The sequence below is a fragment of the Zosterops lateralis genome (genome assembly GCF_965231275.1).
Source record: "Zosterops lateralis genome assembly, chromosome: 1".
NCBI lineage: Eukaryota > Metazoa > Chordata > Aves > Passeriformes > Zosteropidae > Zosterops > Zosterops lateralis.
In genome coordinates this window covers 129,877,965-129,896,628 of record NC_139762.1, presented here as the reverse complement: position 1 = coordinate 129,896,628, position 18,664 = coordinate 129,877,965, and the positions used below count along the sequence as shown (strand labels likewise).

General features: G+C 40.6%; 1 protein-coding gene across 1 annotated transcript in view; it reads left to right on the top strand.

The window, feature by feature from the left end:
- Positions 1-9,962: 9,962 nt before the first annotated feature.
- CPQ (carboxypeptidase Q) overlaps positions 9,963-18,664 on the top strand; it is a 167,495-nt gene continuing 158,793 nt past the window's right edge. Inside the window, exon 1 of the mRNA XM_083876832.1 lies at positions 9,963-10,031. The gene's annotated coding sequence lies outside the window, so the exon portion shown is untranslated. The remainder of the gene's footprint in view (positions 10,032-18,664) is intronic.

Here is an 18,664-nt window from a genome sequence, read left to right as displayed (position 1 = left end):
TAAACACCAGATAAACTGTCATCTTCTTCTTCATAAGCAAATTGATAATAAGTAGCTGTTTTGATTTTATTTACGTGTGTTAGACTGTCTCTAAATCTACTGTACAGGCCACTTTATCCAACACAGACATCTGTTGTAATTATGCAGACTACCAAATATTATGCTTCTCTGGTTCCTCCTGCATCTGTTTACAAACAGAAGCTATGGTAAATTTTCAGCTTTATTTCACCATTTGCCATTTTTCCCCTGCACATTCCTCTGTTATATGCAGAAGAGGTTTAATGCTGCAGCTGTGTACGTGGACCTGAAATACTGCAGTCTTCCCACCCTCCCTAACAAAAACCTGAAACTTCTGAATATGCAGTAGGTGTGTTAATAGCATTTATCATATCATGATCTCTTTGCCTTTCTGTTTTCAGTGCCAAACCATACTATTAGGGGAAAATTCTAACAGAGCTATCATCTTGGTTATAAACATTAGTTCAGTTTTCATCAGTCTGATGCAGACACTCGACTCCCAGCAATGCTGTTCAGAAGAAATTGGCAGCTGAATGTGTGTCTCTTATGCTGAGGCTTCCTAGCACGAGCTGGTCTTCAGTTTCCTTTCCCTTTTGTTCTCTGCTTCCTGGATGTGTTTCTAGCAATACTCTGGCTACTCATGGATGTTGCTGGGCAGCTGGCAGTCTCAGTGCCAGGCTGTGGTGCTGCGCCACCTGCCCTCAGCTAGCCAGGGTTTTCCTTGGCTCTGCTCTGCCCCAGACACTGTAGCAGCTCTGGAATTCTTCAGCAATCTGATACAGTGTCTCCTTGGGATTGATGGGCTCTAGTGTTTATCAGTATCCCATTTTGCTTTGATTTACCCTGGGTTATAAATTGTTACTTCCTCTTAGATTCTTAGTAAAAGAAGCCAAATGCAACTAGTGTAAAGCTTCTGCTGACAGAAGGCTCTTGCCTTTGCTTTATTCATGACAAAATAACTTCAGAAGTTGAGTACATGGTTCCTCTGCTTGCCAGTTTTATGAGTGAATTGTAGCTCATGTTTACAAGCTGCATAGTTAGCTTTTTCTTCACTTTCGAGCATTGAAGTTCACTGAATAAAATAAAAATTGTTTTCTTGCATCTCCTAACAAGAGAGTAGCATATTTGTAACTTGACTAGTTGTTCCTTTTTTTTATACTTAGAGCTATGTATGGAAATGATGGTGAAGTGCAGTCTTAAATGACAGATACTATTTTTAAGCAACATATGGAACACAGGAAACTTTTGTAAGGAAACAATTATCCAGGTAAACATTAAATAAAAACTATTGGAGTGAGGCAGATGATGATATTATGCGGAGTATTTGTGTATTTTCCTTAAATAAGCAAGTGAGAAAAGAGGAGGAATCCAAAGAGGAAAGCTCTCTGTGGAAACTATTATTCTTAAAGATGGAAATAATATAGCAAATTTTTTTAGACTTGCAATTAGTTATATTTGTTAATTAGCACTTGCTTAATCAGACTGGAATAATTTCCTTTAAGGAAATATTTGTTGTCCACTTTTAATGAGCATTAATAATAATTTTGTTACACTTAAGCTCTCAGCTGTGTGTCCTAGAGCTCTGAACTTTGGTGTGAAAACTCGATGCTGGGAACCTTTAGAGTATTGCCTTTCCAAAACTTTCATCAGGCTGAGCGAATAGGACTTTGCTTTACAGTTCATCTGAGAAAAGCCACAGCCAGTATACCACTCCCTGGCATGTCTTCTGGTTCCAGGATGGTTCGTGGCTGGAGCAGGAGAGGGGGATGCTGACATGTGCATTTGATTTCCTCACAGCTCTCAGGCTGACCAGGCACTGGGTTCAGCTGCGTGGGTGGGAGTGGAGGAGCTGTAACCCAACCCTGCCAGGGGAAAAAAAGATGCCTTGCTGAGGTTTCTTCCTCTGTGAAGTAAAGTAAGATGTGTATTTTTTGCTTTGAAATCAAATAAATTATATAATTTAAGCTCAGCAGAGCTAGAAGTGGAGATGTAGGTGCCTGCCCTGGCCTCTGTGAACCAATTTCACATGTGCATCAGATGTGCCAAGTAGCTGCTTACGTGGGTGGAAATCTGAAAATCCCTCTGTGGACTTGCAGTATCTGAGTTTAGTTTATAGTGGGAATGAGGGGGAGGGGACAGGGCTCCTTTAGAACTGCAGACCTTAATTGGGGGTGAGTGGAAAGAAGGCAGGAAGAGAAACTGTCTTGACAGCCCCCATTTTCCACTGAAAGTTACAAGACATTTTGGGTTTTTGAGTTGTTACCATTGCAGTGAAATTGTCCTTCACAAAGAGAATCTATAGACAGGAGAGCGAGCAGGTGCTGGTGTCACACCCTGAGAGACACTACTGGATGCACACAGCTTCCCAGCACATCAGAGATGTTTCCAATCACAGCTTCTGATGGTGGCTCAACCCTGGAATTTTAGCTGGAGCGAAGAAGGTGAAGGATCTGCATGTTTGACCCCACGTGTATCCTTGCTGCCTGCACGAGGTGCTGGTGAGGTGACAGGGGGCAATGATTGGGGTGCTGTGCTGCACTTGGAAGGGTCTGGGTTGTCTTGTCCATGGGAAGTGGGAAGAAAGAGATGAGATGTGCCACAGAGGCTTTGCAGTCACGACATGTTGTTACCTATTGAAACTACTTTCCTTTTTTTTCCCATGCTTGGAAGATGTCATACTTTCACTACATCAGATTCTTTTGATATATGCTTTTATGGCATAGCTTGCAGAACTCTTTAGTTTTTAAATTCACAATGCAGCTTTAAATCTGTAGGTGAAACAGATTTGTAAAATGCTGTCATTTGTCTGGGGCTGAGTGCCTCTGTCTCTCATGACCAAAGGTCAGGTCTAAAGAATTCCTCCATCCTGGCAGTTCAGCCCTGGCCTGGAATGAGAGGAAGTAGGAATGTTTGTGAAAAACTTCCAGAAAAATATTGCAAAACCTGTAATAGTTTGTTGAAAATAAACAGAGCCCAAGTTCTCTGTAGGGGGTGACTTTAATTAATTTAGATTTCTTCTGGGGCAATATGCATGTTTTTTTCCCATGGATTTTTATTTGATGAATGCAGAGGAAGCTTCTGATATTTTTCTATGTTCAAGCCAAGTACTGACGTATAAGGAACAATAATTCCGCCAGGCAACCTACTTGAAGTTTATCTAGTGGTGGGAAACTAAGCTCAGTGGAGGAAAAAGCTCTGTGTCCTAGTTACCCACCCACCTTGTATGGCCATATGCAGTCCTAGAGTGTAAACAAAGTTTGGTACCCATTTTCCTAAGTTCCTGTGGTGGAATAGGAGCTTTTTCTATCCCCAAAGGATACCAAAGAGAAATGAGAACAGACTTTCTTTTTGATGTTTTTGTGTTGTAACCTATAATACTAACACTCATCTCCTTCCTGCTCCCCTTTCTAAGTATAGCAGCAGGGAGAAGTCAACAACCATCACAACTAAATGGTACTGAAAGAATGTATAACAGCCCAAAGTTCAGTTTTCATCATTCATCCCTATAATTTTCAATACCACAGAGCTAACACAAGAGTCTCTTGTGAAAGCAAGAGAAGCAGAGCATGTGCTTCCTTCTGGACCAGCCCACAGTGCCATATGAGTTAATGCTGACTTGGGAAAAGTCTCAGATGGCAGAGGGAGTGGCTCATTCCTGCTCAGACCAAAAAGCCTGAATGAAGGACCCTGCCTTGCTGTATTGCCTCACTGCCAGGCTGGTGGCTGTGCCACTTCCATGCTGGTGAGGCAAGACGTCAGGAGCTGTTCTACTGAATCTTCATGATCTGAGCTTCATCCTGCAGGAAAACCTTCCCTGACAGTCACTGTGAGCTTAAATTATTGACAACAATCAAAGCAGCAGCTAGAAACTTGTCTTTAAATCATCTGCTTTCACCTGTTTTGGATTTGCTCAGATATTTTCCTAAAGAAAATTAATTTGTATTGGCTAGTAAACAAGATGGCTTGTTAACTCATTATTTATTTGATCTTTATGCTAAATTTTCCTCTGCAGTAGTACAGACTATTTTCATACTTACACCATTACAAAGCTTAACTTCAATTTTTTTTTTATATTTTAGTTTTTCTATTCTGTTATGTTAAAATGGTAAAGAAATATTTAGCAGATAATTCAGTTTATAGCTTTTATTTGTTTCAACTTGCTTTTCAATGTAAATTGAGAATTCATTATGAATGCATGAAATTAGCACTTCTTATAAAGTAAAATATATTAGGCCCATCAGAACAAAGATTAGCAAAACTATTTTGACTATAAAGCACGTGCAATTATTGTAACTTATTTATTATGCAGGCACATCTCTGCTAGTCACTGAATTGAGTGATTCCAATGACAATGTCTGTTAATACTTTAGAACCAGCAACCTGTCTTTTTTCCCATAAGTAGGAAGAGTACAAGGTTTCCACTTTTTCAGCTTCTAAGTGGTTTTATAAAAGAAAAAAAAAAAAAAAAATTATACCACAGAAGAGCTGTCAAAGTGTCTAAACTTTTCTTTTATCATCTCAAAAATTGGTTACAGGTGCCCAGCCATGTGACTTCTCACAGTTCATGGTTTGATTTTTGTAACAGCTCTAGCAATAGAAATCATAAATTTTTCTCTTCCAGTCTGCGCTTTTTATAACACACTTTCAGCTACTAAAAGCCAAGCAGAATTTTACTTTAGCCTCTCCTAATGGGACTTTTAATGCAGATTCTGAAATTCCATAGATTTGTTCAGCTCTGACTCCTCTAAGAAATGCTATACCTGTTCTTAAAGGAGCAATATGGTCTTTTAGACAATCTCTCATTTATAAACTTTTTACTTTTTAGCATGTTTATCAAAACTTTCAAACCATGATCAGGCAGACTTTGCAGATTTGAGTAGGAGTCACACCACCTTCTAAATATATAATGTAGAGGATCAGGACTCCAAAAATTTATTTAGTTTTGGAAGTAACACATTAACTGTCTTGCAGAGTCACATTTTTTTAAAGTTTAAATGATTAATGCATGACTTGAGCAGCCTGTTCAGAATCTTGTAGTTAAACCTAGAATGAGATACTGGTGAAGCTGGATCTCAAAGCATGAACCCACACATTGGGTTGTGTCTGTGCTCAAAACCTGTCACAAAATAAAGCACCCTGCACTTTTGGGCCTGTTCAGATGATAACAAGCTGTTTTAGCACTCAGTTCTGTCTATCTGTCTAGTATCTGCCACTCCAAGAACACTCCCCTTCCCTGTAAAATGACTGGCTGAAGCTTACTGAGAGAAGTCACACTTCCACTCAGCCTCCCATCTGCCTGTTAGATAGAGGTTTTATGTTCACATGCTGTATGGACACTGTAATGTGTTCACAGAATCAAAGGATGGTTTGGGTTAGAAAAGACCCAAAACCTTAAAGACTATTTAGTTCCAACCCCCCTGCCCTGGGCAGGGAATCCTTCCACTAAACCAAGTTACTCAGAGCCCCATCCAACCTGGCCTGAACACTTCCAGTGATGTGCATGAGAGGCTGTTCAGTACAGTTCTATTCAGGCCAAGTCCAGAAATAAAGGATGTATTTTATCTGCATTTTTAAAACTGTCCATGGATTTAAACTTGTCTGGGACAAATATGGGTGGAATAAGTCGAATTTGGATTTTGAGTTAGTTTTATCCTCATTAAAATACTGAGAAGAATGAAGGTACCTGGCTCTAGGGAGGAGAGTTCTTGAGAGAAACTATAACTTAATTGCTTCATTGTAAGGAAAGCTCTTTTGAGCAGTATTTAATGTATTTTTAATGCAAATATATGATAATTGATGTCAGACATTCAAATACCTTTGCTTTGTAAACACACAAGTGGAAGGCAGACCCATGTATATTGCTGGACTTACTGCTACCTCAAAACTGAAAATCCTTATGAATGAACAGGGAGGGTTCTTTGCATGTCTGGTTTTACATCAGATGCCCATGCTCTGTTTTCCCTTCATGGCAGCACAAGTCAAACAGTTTATAAGGAGATTGAAGTGGGAACATGTTCCACCAATTCTTACAAAAACCCTGTCTGTGGTATGGCAAACCCATTGCCCCTCTAAGAAAACACGTAGTAGTCTGCAGGAGAAACCACCCTGCCAGACTGTCTTTAGCAGCAAGTTTTGCTGCCAGAACTTCTGTGGGGTCATGAGTTGTGGACATTTTTATGTCCCTGGAGCATGTGTGTTCATCATGGCTTTTCTGAGATGCTGTGTGCCCTCGCTGCAGGAGGCTGTGACAGCAGAAGGGCTTGCAGTTGCCAGGAGCACGTATACAGTGGCATTTTGCTGCCGGCTCTCTTGGCTGGCGTTATTCAGAGAGGAGACTTCACTTTGGCAGGAGAGGGCTCATTTTGTTGGCTCGTATCAACTTTTGTTGGTGTATATCAGCAATGCATAGAAACTTGAGGCAACTAATGCTGACTTCTGACTGCAAAGCTGCATTGCATTGGCCAGGCTGCAGCTACGATGCATCCCAAGCAAGTGCCCCCTACCAACCCACTGCTGGCGGATGTTCAGTTCTCGCCTGATGATCCCAACTTGATTCCTGAAATAAACAAGTCTCTGACACAGCAGCAGAAAAGCAAACAGACCTGTGTGGAAAAATACATGTTTTGAGGTACTTGTTGTTTTTCTTTCACAATGTCCCTGCTTTTTTTTGCCCATTGTATGCATTACTGGGATATATTTATTTGCTGCTAGGCTGCGTAAATGGAGACATATAAGTCAGGGTCAAGCTTAAATAATTCCTTCTACAAACAACTGAAGAAAAAACTATTCTTTGAAACTTACAAGTAATTTTTTTCAGCTCCTTTAACTGAAAAAGAAAAAAAAAAGCAATAAAAGCTGAAGTTTGCATTAATTAGCAGTCCATTTTTACCTGCCTACAGTGCAAAGCATCAGAGAAAAAAAATTAAATTAAGAAAACATCTTGTAGTGGTCCTAAAATCCAGTGTAAACCTAGAGGAGACTTCTGGGAGACCAAGTCAAAAAATTAAAAATGCTATGCTAAAGTAAATAAATGTCATAGAATGAAAATTGAGAGCATGCTCCTAAGCAAGGGTAACTGGTATATTGGTAATTCTTCAGTCTGGTACAATGTGCTCCCACTTCAAACACCTTTTGTATCTGGACCTGTGCTGGCAGCTTTTCAAAGGAATCTCATACTTTCTTCCCTCCTCCTCCCTACTTTGCATAATAATTAGTATGTGAATATGCTTGTGATTTCTTCTTATTATTTTAATACAGTCACATTTTAGAGACTTCAATAAAGCCTGGAGGACAACCAAAGCAGTTTTTGCTCCAAAAGCCATGCAGTCTAAATGGAGTGGAAAACCAAGCACAGCAAAGTAGCATCATGTTCCTCCCCCTTCTTTGCAGGGAGAAATCTTGTACCAAGCAATTGTCCATCAGAAGAAATTCAGGAGCCCCTCAGGCAGTGTTTTGTGCCTAACAGCACACTCCACTAGTTGCTTCAGATGCTGTATAATAGCAGGTGAAAAAAATCCAACAGTAAGTAGTATCATATGTCCTCATTTTAGGTTGAATTCCCCTTTCCAGGAGTTAGATACCAGCTTATTCCTTGAAGCATAAAGTTACAATCAGATAATTCTGATTATTTTTTACATTTATGTATATCCAATCCCTTTCTTTAATCGGACGTTCTCGACTCTGACACTGTTTCTACCAGTATAATCACAGCAGTCTTGTAAAGATGCCTCCATACAGAGACCTTCAAGCACCTGATGGTCTTTACGAGTTCAAGAGTATTCAAGATGCATGACAAAGATGATTTCTGGATGGTGGGGCTGGGATTTTGCCCAGCATAGCAGCCTATAAAGTTTGTAAAACCGAACACAAGACTCCTCAGCTCCAAACTCTCCCAGATTTACAATTACAGTCCTGAGTAGGGAAAACCAAACAATCCGAAAGTCCTGAGGTTGTAAACAAATCTATGTATTTAGTGAATAATGCAAAATAGATAAAATCACGTAAGAGATGAGTATAAGGGAAATACCTTTCCCGAGGCTAAATGGGTATTGATGTGCTTCAAACCTGTAAACAGATTTGTGCATGTTGCTGGCTAAAGAGGGGTGGAGCTCTAGGTTTTGTTATGTCTCTTTAACTTGATTTTATCACTCCTCTGGCAAGGACAGCAGGAGACTAAAGCAGTGAGTTCTCTACCCTCTGACCGGGGATTAATGACAGCTACACCGAGATATCTCCGTCCTTTTCACTATTTGATGAAGGAGAAAAAAGATGGCCTGACTCTCCTTTCAACTTCTTGGTATAGAAGGATTAACAAAGGAAGCTAATTAAGGAAAAAATAATGGGAAACCAGTTGGGTGAAGGGATTTAATTGTAAAGGGAGCACATGAAATCATTCTCATGAATAAACCAAAATCCTAAATTTATATACTGCAAGTTCAGTTTTACATGAGCTTGTTCTTGAAGACACGTCCTATGCTCTCTCTTGCTTTAAGTGAGAAGGAAGGCTATACATTTGTAGTTAAGTTCAAGGCGTTATGGGTGTAACAGCCAAACTTCGAGGATAGAATATTTTCTTCATCACTGTATATTCTCTTTCCAGAGATCCAGTACTAGATGGATGCTTTCAGCTTATAGGATGCTATATGTAGAGAATATACAGAATGTGCAGCGAAGGAGGAGCCAGACAAGAAAATCTCTGGCAGCCTTTTCCTTGTGTAACATTTCTGTTGAAGCAGCTGTTTTGTTACCCTCAATGGAACAGGACTCTTGTGGCAGTTTGAGAAATATGTTGTTTCATCCCACCAGCATGCTCCCTGATCTGTATCGCAGAGGACACAGTCCCAGCTGCAAAAATATACTGTTCAGATATTGTACTAAAAAACAGAAATGAAAAAATATAGATGAGTCACCTCAAATACAGAGGTGGAGGAGTCAGGTTGGCAGGAACAGCCATTATCTTATAATAATGTGTTTCAAACCCCTCCTCAAGATACACACCCATGAAGCTCATTAGTATAACAGCTATTTCACTGAGGCAGAAAGTTCATGAATATTGGAATTTGGTGTTGAGTATTAGAGGGAAATTCTTCAATGTCTTCCTGCTAGAGCAGCTTTTTGGAAATGCACCAAGGGCTTTGATCCTAAACCCCCTTACCTCTAAGCACCTGGGTAGTCCCATTGACTTAAACAGAATAAAATGAGAGCTTTAATTCAAGTGTTTGCAGATTAAGACCCGTGTTTGTATTTCAAGATCTTATCTACAGAAGAAATTGCACTCATTTACCTAAGTACTTTTGTAAACACACCTTTATTTAAATAAGTGTAATGTTACTTCTGCAGGCAGTCACCATCTAGAAGCAGTGGTCCTGCCTCAGCTCCCAGGAGAGTGAAGGCAGGAAAGGCTCTTAGACAGCTGGAAAATATCCATGAAGGACACAAACAAGAACTGCCATGCTCTGAAACAGTCAGAAGGATGCAGCCAGCAGGGAAGGCTCCTCATGCTTCATCCATTTCCCGTGGGCCTTTGCATTGCTATCACACATTCCCTATAAAAGTGCAATCATAGAACCACGACAGCATCACAGAATGGTCTGGGTTGGAAGAATCCTTAAAAACTGTCCCCAATCTCCTGCTATGGGCAAGGACACCTTCCAGTAGATCATGCTGCCCAGAGCCCCAATCCCAGCTGGCGTAGAATATTTCCAGGGACGGGGCATCCATAAATTCTTTAGGAGGCAGCTTGCTCCAATGCCTCACCAGCCTCGCAGCCCCTTTTACAGAAGGTCTCAGTGCCCTGGAAGACCCACTGGCGGCGGAGGATGTTTTTCAGGCCCCGGGGCTGGGGGCAGCAGCCGGGCCAGGCCCCCTTGGCCCCGGGGCGGGTTCGAAGCTCCACGGCCGCGGCTGTGGCGGGTCCCGGCCCCTCCTACCCCGGGCCGGCTCCTCCTTCCCCCGTCCAGCCGGCCCGGCGGTCAGGGCTGTGCCGGCGCCGCCGCCCGATCTGCCCGGGGAAGGTGCGTGTTTGCTCTGCCCACAGAGGCCTCATCTTCCTCCTTTTCCTCCTCCCCCTCCTCCGCACGGGGCAGCTCCCCGCGCTGCCGGCGCTGCCCTGCCGGGTTGTAGCGCTTTTTCCGGGAGGCTTCGGCTCCGGAAGAGAGGCACCTTGCTGCCATTCCCGGCGCCCTGCTGAGCTCAGCCCCGGCTCCTTGTCTTGCTTTAGGGCCGTGCAGTGTGTGCTTTCCTCTCCCGTCCCGCAGTGGGGCCCTCTCCCGCTGGGCCGCAGGGTGGGCCGGAGCTCCCAGCCGGGCCCTGGGCACGGCACCGCCTCGCTGTACCCGCTGTTGGCGCTTTGCTGGAGCGGTGCCTCACACCAGCGTGGTCCTACTTCAGGAGCATGGACATTCCATCCCGTGAGGCAGCGGAAAAGGACCTGGAGGTGTTTGTCGACAGCTGGCTAAACATGAGCCAGCAGTGAGCCCAGGTGGCCCAGAAGGCCAAAGGCATCCTGGCCTGTGTCAGGAGTAGTGTGGCCAGCAGGAGCAGGGCGGGGATTGTCCCCCTGGACTCGGCAGTGGTTGTGGTGCATATCAAGTGCTGCATCCAGTTCTGGGCCTCTCAGTACAAGAAGGACAGTGAGGGGCTGGAGCGTGTCCAGAGAAGGGCAACAGAGCTGGTGAAGTTGGAGCTTGTTGGAGCTCAAGTCCTGTGAGGAGCAGCTGAGGGAGCTGGGGTTGTTTACCCTGGAGAAAAGGAGGCTCATGGGGACTTTATCATTGTAGCCAGGTGGAGGTTGGTCTCTTTTCCCAGGTAGCAAGTCACAGGCCAAGTGACACAAGCCTGAATTGTGTCAGGGGAGTTTTAAGTTGGACGTTTGGAAGAATTTTATAGAAAGAGTGATTAGACACTGGAATGAACTGCCCAGGAAGTGATAGAGTCACCGTCCCCAGAGGTGTTTAAGGAAAGACTGGACGCGGCACTTTGTGCCAGGGTCTAGTTGATGTGGTGGTGTTGGGTCAGAGATTGGACTCAAATCAAAAAGACTCAGAGGTCTTTTCCAGCCTAATTGATTTTGTGATTCTGTGAAATAAAATCCTAGCTTACCCTCTTGTTCATCTTAATTTAAAAACAAATATGGATTCGAAGTTGGTAGTCACACAGTGCTTGGGGCGTGCATGGTCAGTGTTAGACAAGGCATGATTCTTTGCCATGATCCTGAAGTCAGCAAAGTTGACAGCAGTCACTGACCAAAAGCTAAAAAATATGTAAATATTGTGAAAATAATATATTAAAAATATTTAAAAATACAGAAATATGAAAAATATATTCATTTCTGTGGGCTGAATCAGATTTGACTAAGGAAGCATTAAATGCAAAGAAACCTTTTGAATGTAGTGGTTATATCTGCCAAGTTATAAGTGTGCTCAAAACTACTAAAGAACAAGAATTCAAGATACAGGCACAAGAATTCTCTTTGCACATTAATTACTTGTTTTTTCCTCCAAACTGCAATATTTTGAGGACCTGACTTTCCTAAATGCTGCATGAGCACCAAAAGTGCTTCCTCAGACAGTGCCATACACAAAGGCACCTAAAATCCTAAGGTCTTGTTAAGTGAACCTTAATTTTAATAATTTTGCCTGTCTGTTGTTTTTGCTCTAGATTAGTTGCTCTGGCTTAGTTTTGCTCTAAATTAGATTAGTTTTTACTGTTTCTGGAGATAGTTCTCTAGAGCTGTTGTAGGAGTGTTACAATCTGTTGATTAAAGGGGAATTCACAAGCGTTTTTTCTTACAAAGCAGTACTTGGGATGGCTGTAGAACAGACTCCCTGTTTGGAAATGGAATAACTGCCTGTATCTTCATCTATCTGTAATGTATCTCCCTATTTTAGCTGGTGAAAATTCATAAGATAGGGTGACAAAAGCTGGCCTTGATTTTGTTCTGGTTAATTTTCTGCAGGGATGAAAGCTATTATTAGAAGTCTTTCTCATGCTTACCTTAAAATCGCCTTCCAGTCGTGTCTGCTGCTGCTCCTTCTGTTATTATTTTTAATAAAATCTCAAACCCTTATTTCCACAAAGAAACCCTACAAAGCCTACCATGTGCATGAGAATTCTCATGTCTCTTGTTTCTCTATAAATTTTGTCTAATTCCCTTAGACATATCTACCCTATCTTGAGTAGCATCTATTTATTGTCCCTTGTTAGCAGTTTTACTTTACCCAAACTTCGGTCTTTCAGATGAAGTCTGTGCAGATAAATTTGGATCAAAGCTGCCATAGCTTTAGAGATTTATACAAAGCCTTTGTCTTACCTGATCTTGTGTCTTCATGTTTAAAATACATATAATTCTTTTGAATAGCAAAACAGTAAGATACTGAATGAGATAAGAACAGATTGCAAATCTGGGCTGGGGAAGAACAACCTGTCATTGACCCCTGTTGGGAGACATCTGTTAGCAAAATATAAATATTTCATATAAATTCATATTTATATTATAACACAGTTTTGCAAATGCCTGTGTGTCTTTAGTGCCGATTTGAGAAAGGAAACAACTTATAATATCTTACTGTTAATGTAATTGCAGAAATTCATAATGCGCATGGGATTCTTTTATCTATTCCTGCTATAGTGTATAAAACTTCTTTTGTTTTAAGATTGAAAACTTTGTCTTGTCATCTCTTCCTTTCTTTCCAATTGTGGGAGGATGAAGATGAAGGGTGGCAGTACATCTAAGAGGTAGCAGCTGCAGGGGTGAAATTTTTTGCCTAAAGAAGTACTTTGTGGGTAGAAATGTACAAAACGATTACAATCTTGAAGCTCTACAGTTCTTTTTGTTCTGTCTCGACAGGAAATATCTGTAAAAAACTGCATTGCAGTAATCTTTCACTTTTTTGTTACCAAAAGTCTGAAATAATCTCAAAGTAGTGAAATAAACGTAAGTTCTTTCTTCAATTGACCCCAAATCACTTACATTTTCACTGTGATGGCGGTAGTGAAGTTTTAGCTCAGATTTGTAATCTCTTAAATGCCAATTACTCAGTTAAGTCAGTATTTTTGCCAAAATCTTTGAAGAATGCTTTGCTCTTTTTTGTTTCAGTTTTACAGTACAAGGAAAAATTGTGTGTGAGCTTGAGAAAAATATTAACCTTGTTAGCCTGTAGTTTTAGAGAATGATGTTTTGAATACCTTCATCTTACAAGAGATTTGATTTCTGATTTTGAGATAGAATGGACCAATGGTGGGAATTTTGCTTTTAATTTACTTATTTATCCATCTACCTATCTGTTTTTTACTTATTGGAGAATATTCATACACCTGGCTCATTTGGATTCTTTTTTTTTTCTGTACTGGTATTTATAATAGTAATATTTTTTTCAGACCCTTTAGGTCTAATTAACATAGGTCTCTTCTGTGAATTTTCTCCACTGTGGATGAGAGAAAAATGTAGAAATCCCTTTGGTGCTGTTGCTGCCAAGAGAGACTTGATAGAAGTATCTAATGAATAGACATGTAGATTAAAACAAAGCTCTAAGAATTTATGTATTTTGGCAAAGTGTTTTATTGTACTACACACTGCAGTCAGAGGTATGGCAAAAGACCTGTGGTCTTACAACCTGACTTTGAGAGAATACTAATGCTGTTTTAAAAAAGAAAATGTATCAGTCAAATTTATGTCAATTCTCTAAGATAGATTTTAAATCAATGATCATTATATTATACTAAGACGAGGTTAATCTCAGATCACCTATCATAGACATTCCTTGCATCATAGGAGTTATGGATTAAGATTATTTTAAACTTGCCTGAGTGACTATCTTGCATTCAGTACAACAGTGAGAGTTTCTACAGGCTCAGGATTTGCCCAAACCTGATTTGTGACCCCACATATTCAGACTATGAATTTACCTAAGGCAAGTGAGTCCAAAGGGATTTTGTGGTTTAAGTAGCCCCACAAAAAGGATTAAAAAGTTACATAATATTATGCATGTGCCAATAGTAATTTGAGAAAGATACGTTCTTTTTTGAGGTGTTAAAATATGATCTGAGATAATAGGCTTGATTGGGAAAGCATCCACTATTTTATCTGTAACACTTGCAGACCAGAACATAAATTTGATTTATCTTAAATTGTTTCCCCTTCTACTCTGCACACGTTTTGAGATTAGTGTTTCAGATTCTGTTGGTTTATACTGTTCTGAATCACAAGGCTGATCTGCTGGTTCTCCCTCTGGTCATGTTCTCCTGTACAAAACACAAGTCTTCTTTTGTGGCAGACTATGAAACACTTCTTGGAGTTTTAGTTTAATGAAAATCTTTATCGCTTTGGAAGCAGAAAGAATTGTAAGCTACTGATTTCTTTGAGCTTGATTATATGATCAATCTAAGAATGATTCTATATACTGCAGTAGGCTATTAATATTTTCTCTTATGACAACTAGGTAAAGCAGACAAGTGCATTAGTAATCTCAGGTAATCTGTTCTGTGCTGCTGAAAAATACACAGAGCAGACAATTTCTGCCTCAGCAATGCACTGTGAGATACCCAAGAAGGAAAACAAAGTCAACTTGGTTTTAATTACTTGTTCAGTTTGGTTGTCTTGAAATAGCCATTGAGTTAGGAATCTCTAGAGGGTTTTCAGTTGAAAAAAGTCTCAGGAATAGGCTTGGAAAATTCTATGCAGGCTCTGAGTTACTGCCCTTGTCCATTTTATCTGCAGCTGGTGCAGAGTTTTCCATCCCAGCCACCCAAGTGGCCTTTGGTCAGCCATTCTATCCAGATGGCAGTGAAAGAGCAGAGCTGTCTGTTCCTCAGAGTGCAGGGACTTCTGCAGTCCAATCTTCCACTGAGTGGTACATCTTCATTTTCTCTTTGGCAGTAACCTCCCAGTACTAATGCTCATTTTTAATCTCTACAAAGCAAAATTGCTATTTATGGATTGTTTCTCAGCTGCTGATCAGATGGACAAGGTTCTGGTGTAAGTGAATATCAATTTGAAGGGCAGAACAACCGAAGCTGGGGTCTAGATGTAGTTAAGCCACAACTGATCCAAATCTGTGTCCCACTCAGTCCAGGCTGGTAAAATACACATACACTGCTTTTAATATAGATTGCTCCAGCAGCTAGAGTTTGTGATTTGTGCTTCATTTTGGACTTAGGTCTTCTATCTGAAGAGAAACTTTGCAGAAAGAGTTGTAGGGAGCAGGAATGTCTCTGTGGCTGCCCTTTAGAGAGTAACTGAATGAGGGCAGATGTGCTTGTCTCCAGCAACCAGTGCCACCCAAGTCAGCAGATACATTTTGCTTTGCAGTGCTCTCTGGTGTACTCTACAGTTGTTAGAAGACCTGGCACGGCCAAATGCAATGTGTCCAACATAGATGGATTGTACCAGGCTCTTTGGTTTGGACTGTTCAAGCAAATCTGGCAATGAAAGAGATACAGAAGAAATATGGAGAGAGACTTTTTAGCAGGGCATCTTGTGATAGGACAAGGGGTAATGGTTTTAAACTAAAAGAGAGTAGAGTTTGACTAGAAATAAAGGAGAAAGTATTTATACTGAGGATGATGAAACTGAACAGGTTGTCCAGAGTGGTGGTAGATGCCCCATCTCTGGAGACAGTCAGGATCAGGTTGGGTTGGGCTCTGAGCAACCTGATCTAGTAGAAGCTGACCCTGCTTGTTGCAGGGGGGTTGGACTGAGTGACTTTGAACCTGTCTTCCAACCCAAACCATTCATGATTCTGTAGTGACTTTCCTGAAAATCCAGAACAAGAGCAATTGAGCAGCTGCAGACAGGAATGGGAGCATAGGAAAGTCCCTTTGAAGAATGTTATATACAAATAACTGTTGGGAGCTTATCAGTATGTGAACTCTAAATAAGAAAAACAGATCTGTACTGGATAAATAAAAATTGGAGTAGGCACCTATCTAATGTTACCTCCCAAAATGATCAAAATGAAACGTGCTGTCTTACATCACCTGTCCCTACAGACAAGTGGATAGGAAGGAAGGATGAAAGTCAACTATTTTCCCTGGAAAACATTTTTAGCTGTGGTATAGTAACAACTAGGCTGTTTGCTGCAATCATCCCTGCAATTGTGGGTAGCAGCTTTCAGCTACTCCTCTGAAAGCAAAGGGTAACTACTGTAAAAAAAAGCCCTTAATCTAGGAATTGAATAGGATAGTAAACTTGAGAAATGTAGACTTCTTGCTGACCTTGCCTGCTCTCCAGGTGTTCATATCTAAGTACTTTGTGCTCAACAAGAAAGATTTGTTGGTAAAAATGGATTAAGGGCTGTAGGGTTATTGTTGCCATCAGATCTGTTTCAGGGAATAACTGGGAAATTGTCATAGGGGAGCAGAACCAAAACGTAAGTGTAGTCACATGTGGGGAAATCATCAGCCTGAAAGGATCAGCACTTTGTGAAGAAGTCAAAAATGCTTTTGAATGAAGGAGCTTTAGTAACTTCATGTGAACTCTACTTTCTTCAATTGCCTCTGCTTGCAAGCTGATGTATGTGATGAAATCAAAACCAAGTGTTAGTGATCCTCCAATACCGATTCCATTTTAACTTGGAATTGCTTTTAATTAATCAAGAGGCTGACATTTGCAACATCTGGATTTACTGAAGAATGCAGAGGCTCCATTTTTAACTCGCACTAGTAACACCAGAATCCCAAATGTTTGCTAGTTGCTTTACTCGTGCTGTGGATAAAGCCCTCTGAATTTTATGTAGTTATGACTGAGCATTTGTGTGGGTTTGAAAACCAACATTTATAGTTAAATCAAAGTAGAGTGCTCCTAGTGCTTTTTTTCTTCAAGCTTTTTTCTCCTCAATGGTTGATCTTATGACTAGAAACAGTTTAAGGCCACATTCCCAAAGCTTGTGCTTGCAGAAGGTTATTTTGGAGGCAGAATCAAAGCCAGAGATGTCTTAATTCCCTGAGGTCTCTGCTCATTTTGGTAGCACTGTAGATAGATATCAATTTAAAGAGTGTTGAAATAGTTTTACTTTTTGTTGTGTACCAGGCGTAACTTGTCCAGCAAACCAGGAGGAGTTTGTGGCTGTCACTGAGAATAACAGAAAGATAGGAGGAGCAATGGGGGTATGGAAGTGAAGCTGTGGGCCCTCTGGGCTCTGTTTGGTTGAAGTCCCTGTGTGCTTCCTGAGCTCAGGTGCAGTCACTTATCTGAACCTGGTGTATTCTTTTCAGTACTAATGAGTTGGTTTTCTCAAAGGCGGGTAAAAACTTTGGAGTTTGGGAGCTGGCACCTGTGTGTTTGCTTTGCCTTATGCAATCTGAACTGTGCAGAAGTATTTGAGATCTAGGAGGAAGCTCTTGTCTGTTTGGTTTCCTCCCATACTTCCTTGGCATAATCTAATCTCTGAATATTATTGTTCAGGTGTGGTGTCAGAATCATGTCAGTGCAAAGTCGGGGAGATGTCTTAACATTTGCAGAGAGAGGGTTGATCACATTCTGTCACTGTCCTCTCTATATAATTAGTGTGTTTACTCTATGGTATATTCTGGGGGAGGGAGTTGTTTGTGATTTTTGTTGGTGGTTTGTTTTTTGTTTGGTTGGGTTTTTTTGTTTTTCACTTTGATTGCCAGTTGACGTTTTGTAACGTGACCATCTGCTTCAGTGCAACAAGCTTTTTATTGTCTGCTTTTGGTAGTGTCAGAAGAAAAAGACTGAGTGGTTATGCTAATGTCTTTCATGTGGCAACTGAAGCACTTGGAGGTGTCACTTCTGGGTCCCTCCTCTTCCAGTTGTTGGTTCATTTTGTCTGTAGTTGTAAGGCATGTTTCTCTCAGTGTGTCTGTGCAGTGAGTAGCACAAGGGGACTCTGATGATAACAGGGATGTGTTGTACATTGCTAAAAAAAAAAATAAAAATAAATTAATACTGATATATGTCTGTTGTCCTAGCTGACTTTTTTATCCTGCAATGGCAAAATGGTTTGATATTTTTTGTCTTTTAAATGGCAATAAAAAGTAATTAGAAGTTAAATACAGAATCCAAACTGCCTTATGCATGGTAAGTGCAGTACTTCACGATCAAATGTGTGCTGGACTGGGGAGTAGCTTTGATCAAAAAGTGATGCTGGAGTGCTGGAGCTTTCTTCCACATCAGAAGGAGGTCTGGTTTTGCTAATTTATTTCTCAAAATTGGCCAAAACCCAGGTTTCTCTCAAGCTCTTTAAGTAAAGTGTATTTATCTTGCTAGCAGTCTTTTACAATCAAGCTTTTTAAGCTGGTTGTGGGGGGGTTTTGCCCTTTTTTTTCACATTTCAGTGCATTCTGCAGTTGGATGGTGGCCTCAATTGTACATTGCCAATGGACTGTAGCAACTTGTTTCTGATGTTGACATGTTGGAATACAGTGTGATATTTGAGTACCAGTATTATGCTCTAGTGAACATGATGAAATCATAAATGACATACTTCATAATATGTCTCGTCGAAATTAATATCTTTTTCCACTCTTTATATAAATAAAGAAATGTGTGCATCATAAAGATATTTTTTCTGTCAATTGTAATGAGCAATTCTTGATCCTGCGTGGTTGTGTTTTTTTTTTTTTTTTTTTTTTTTTTTTTTTTTTTTTTTTTTTTTTTTTTTTTTTTTTTTTTTATAGTTGCGTTTAC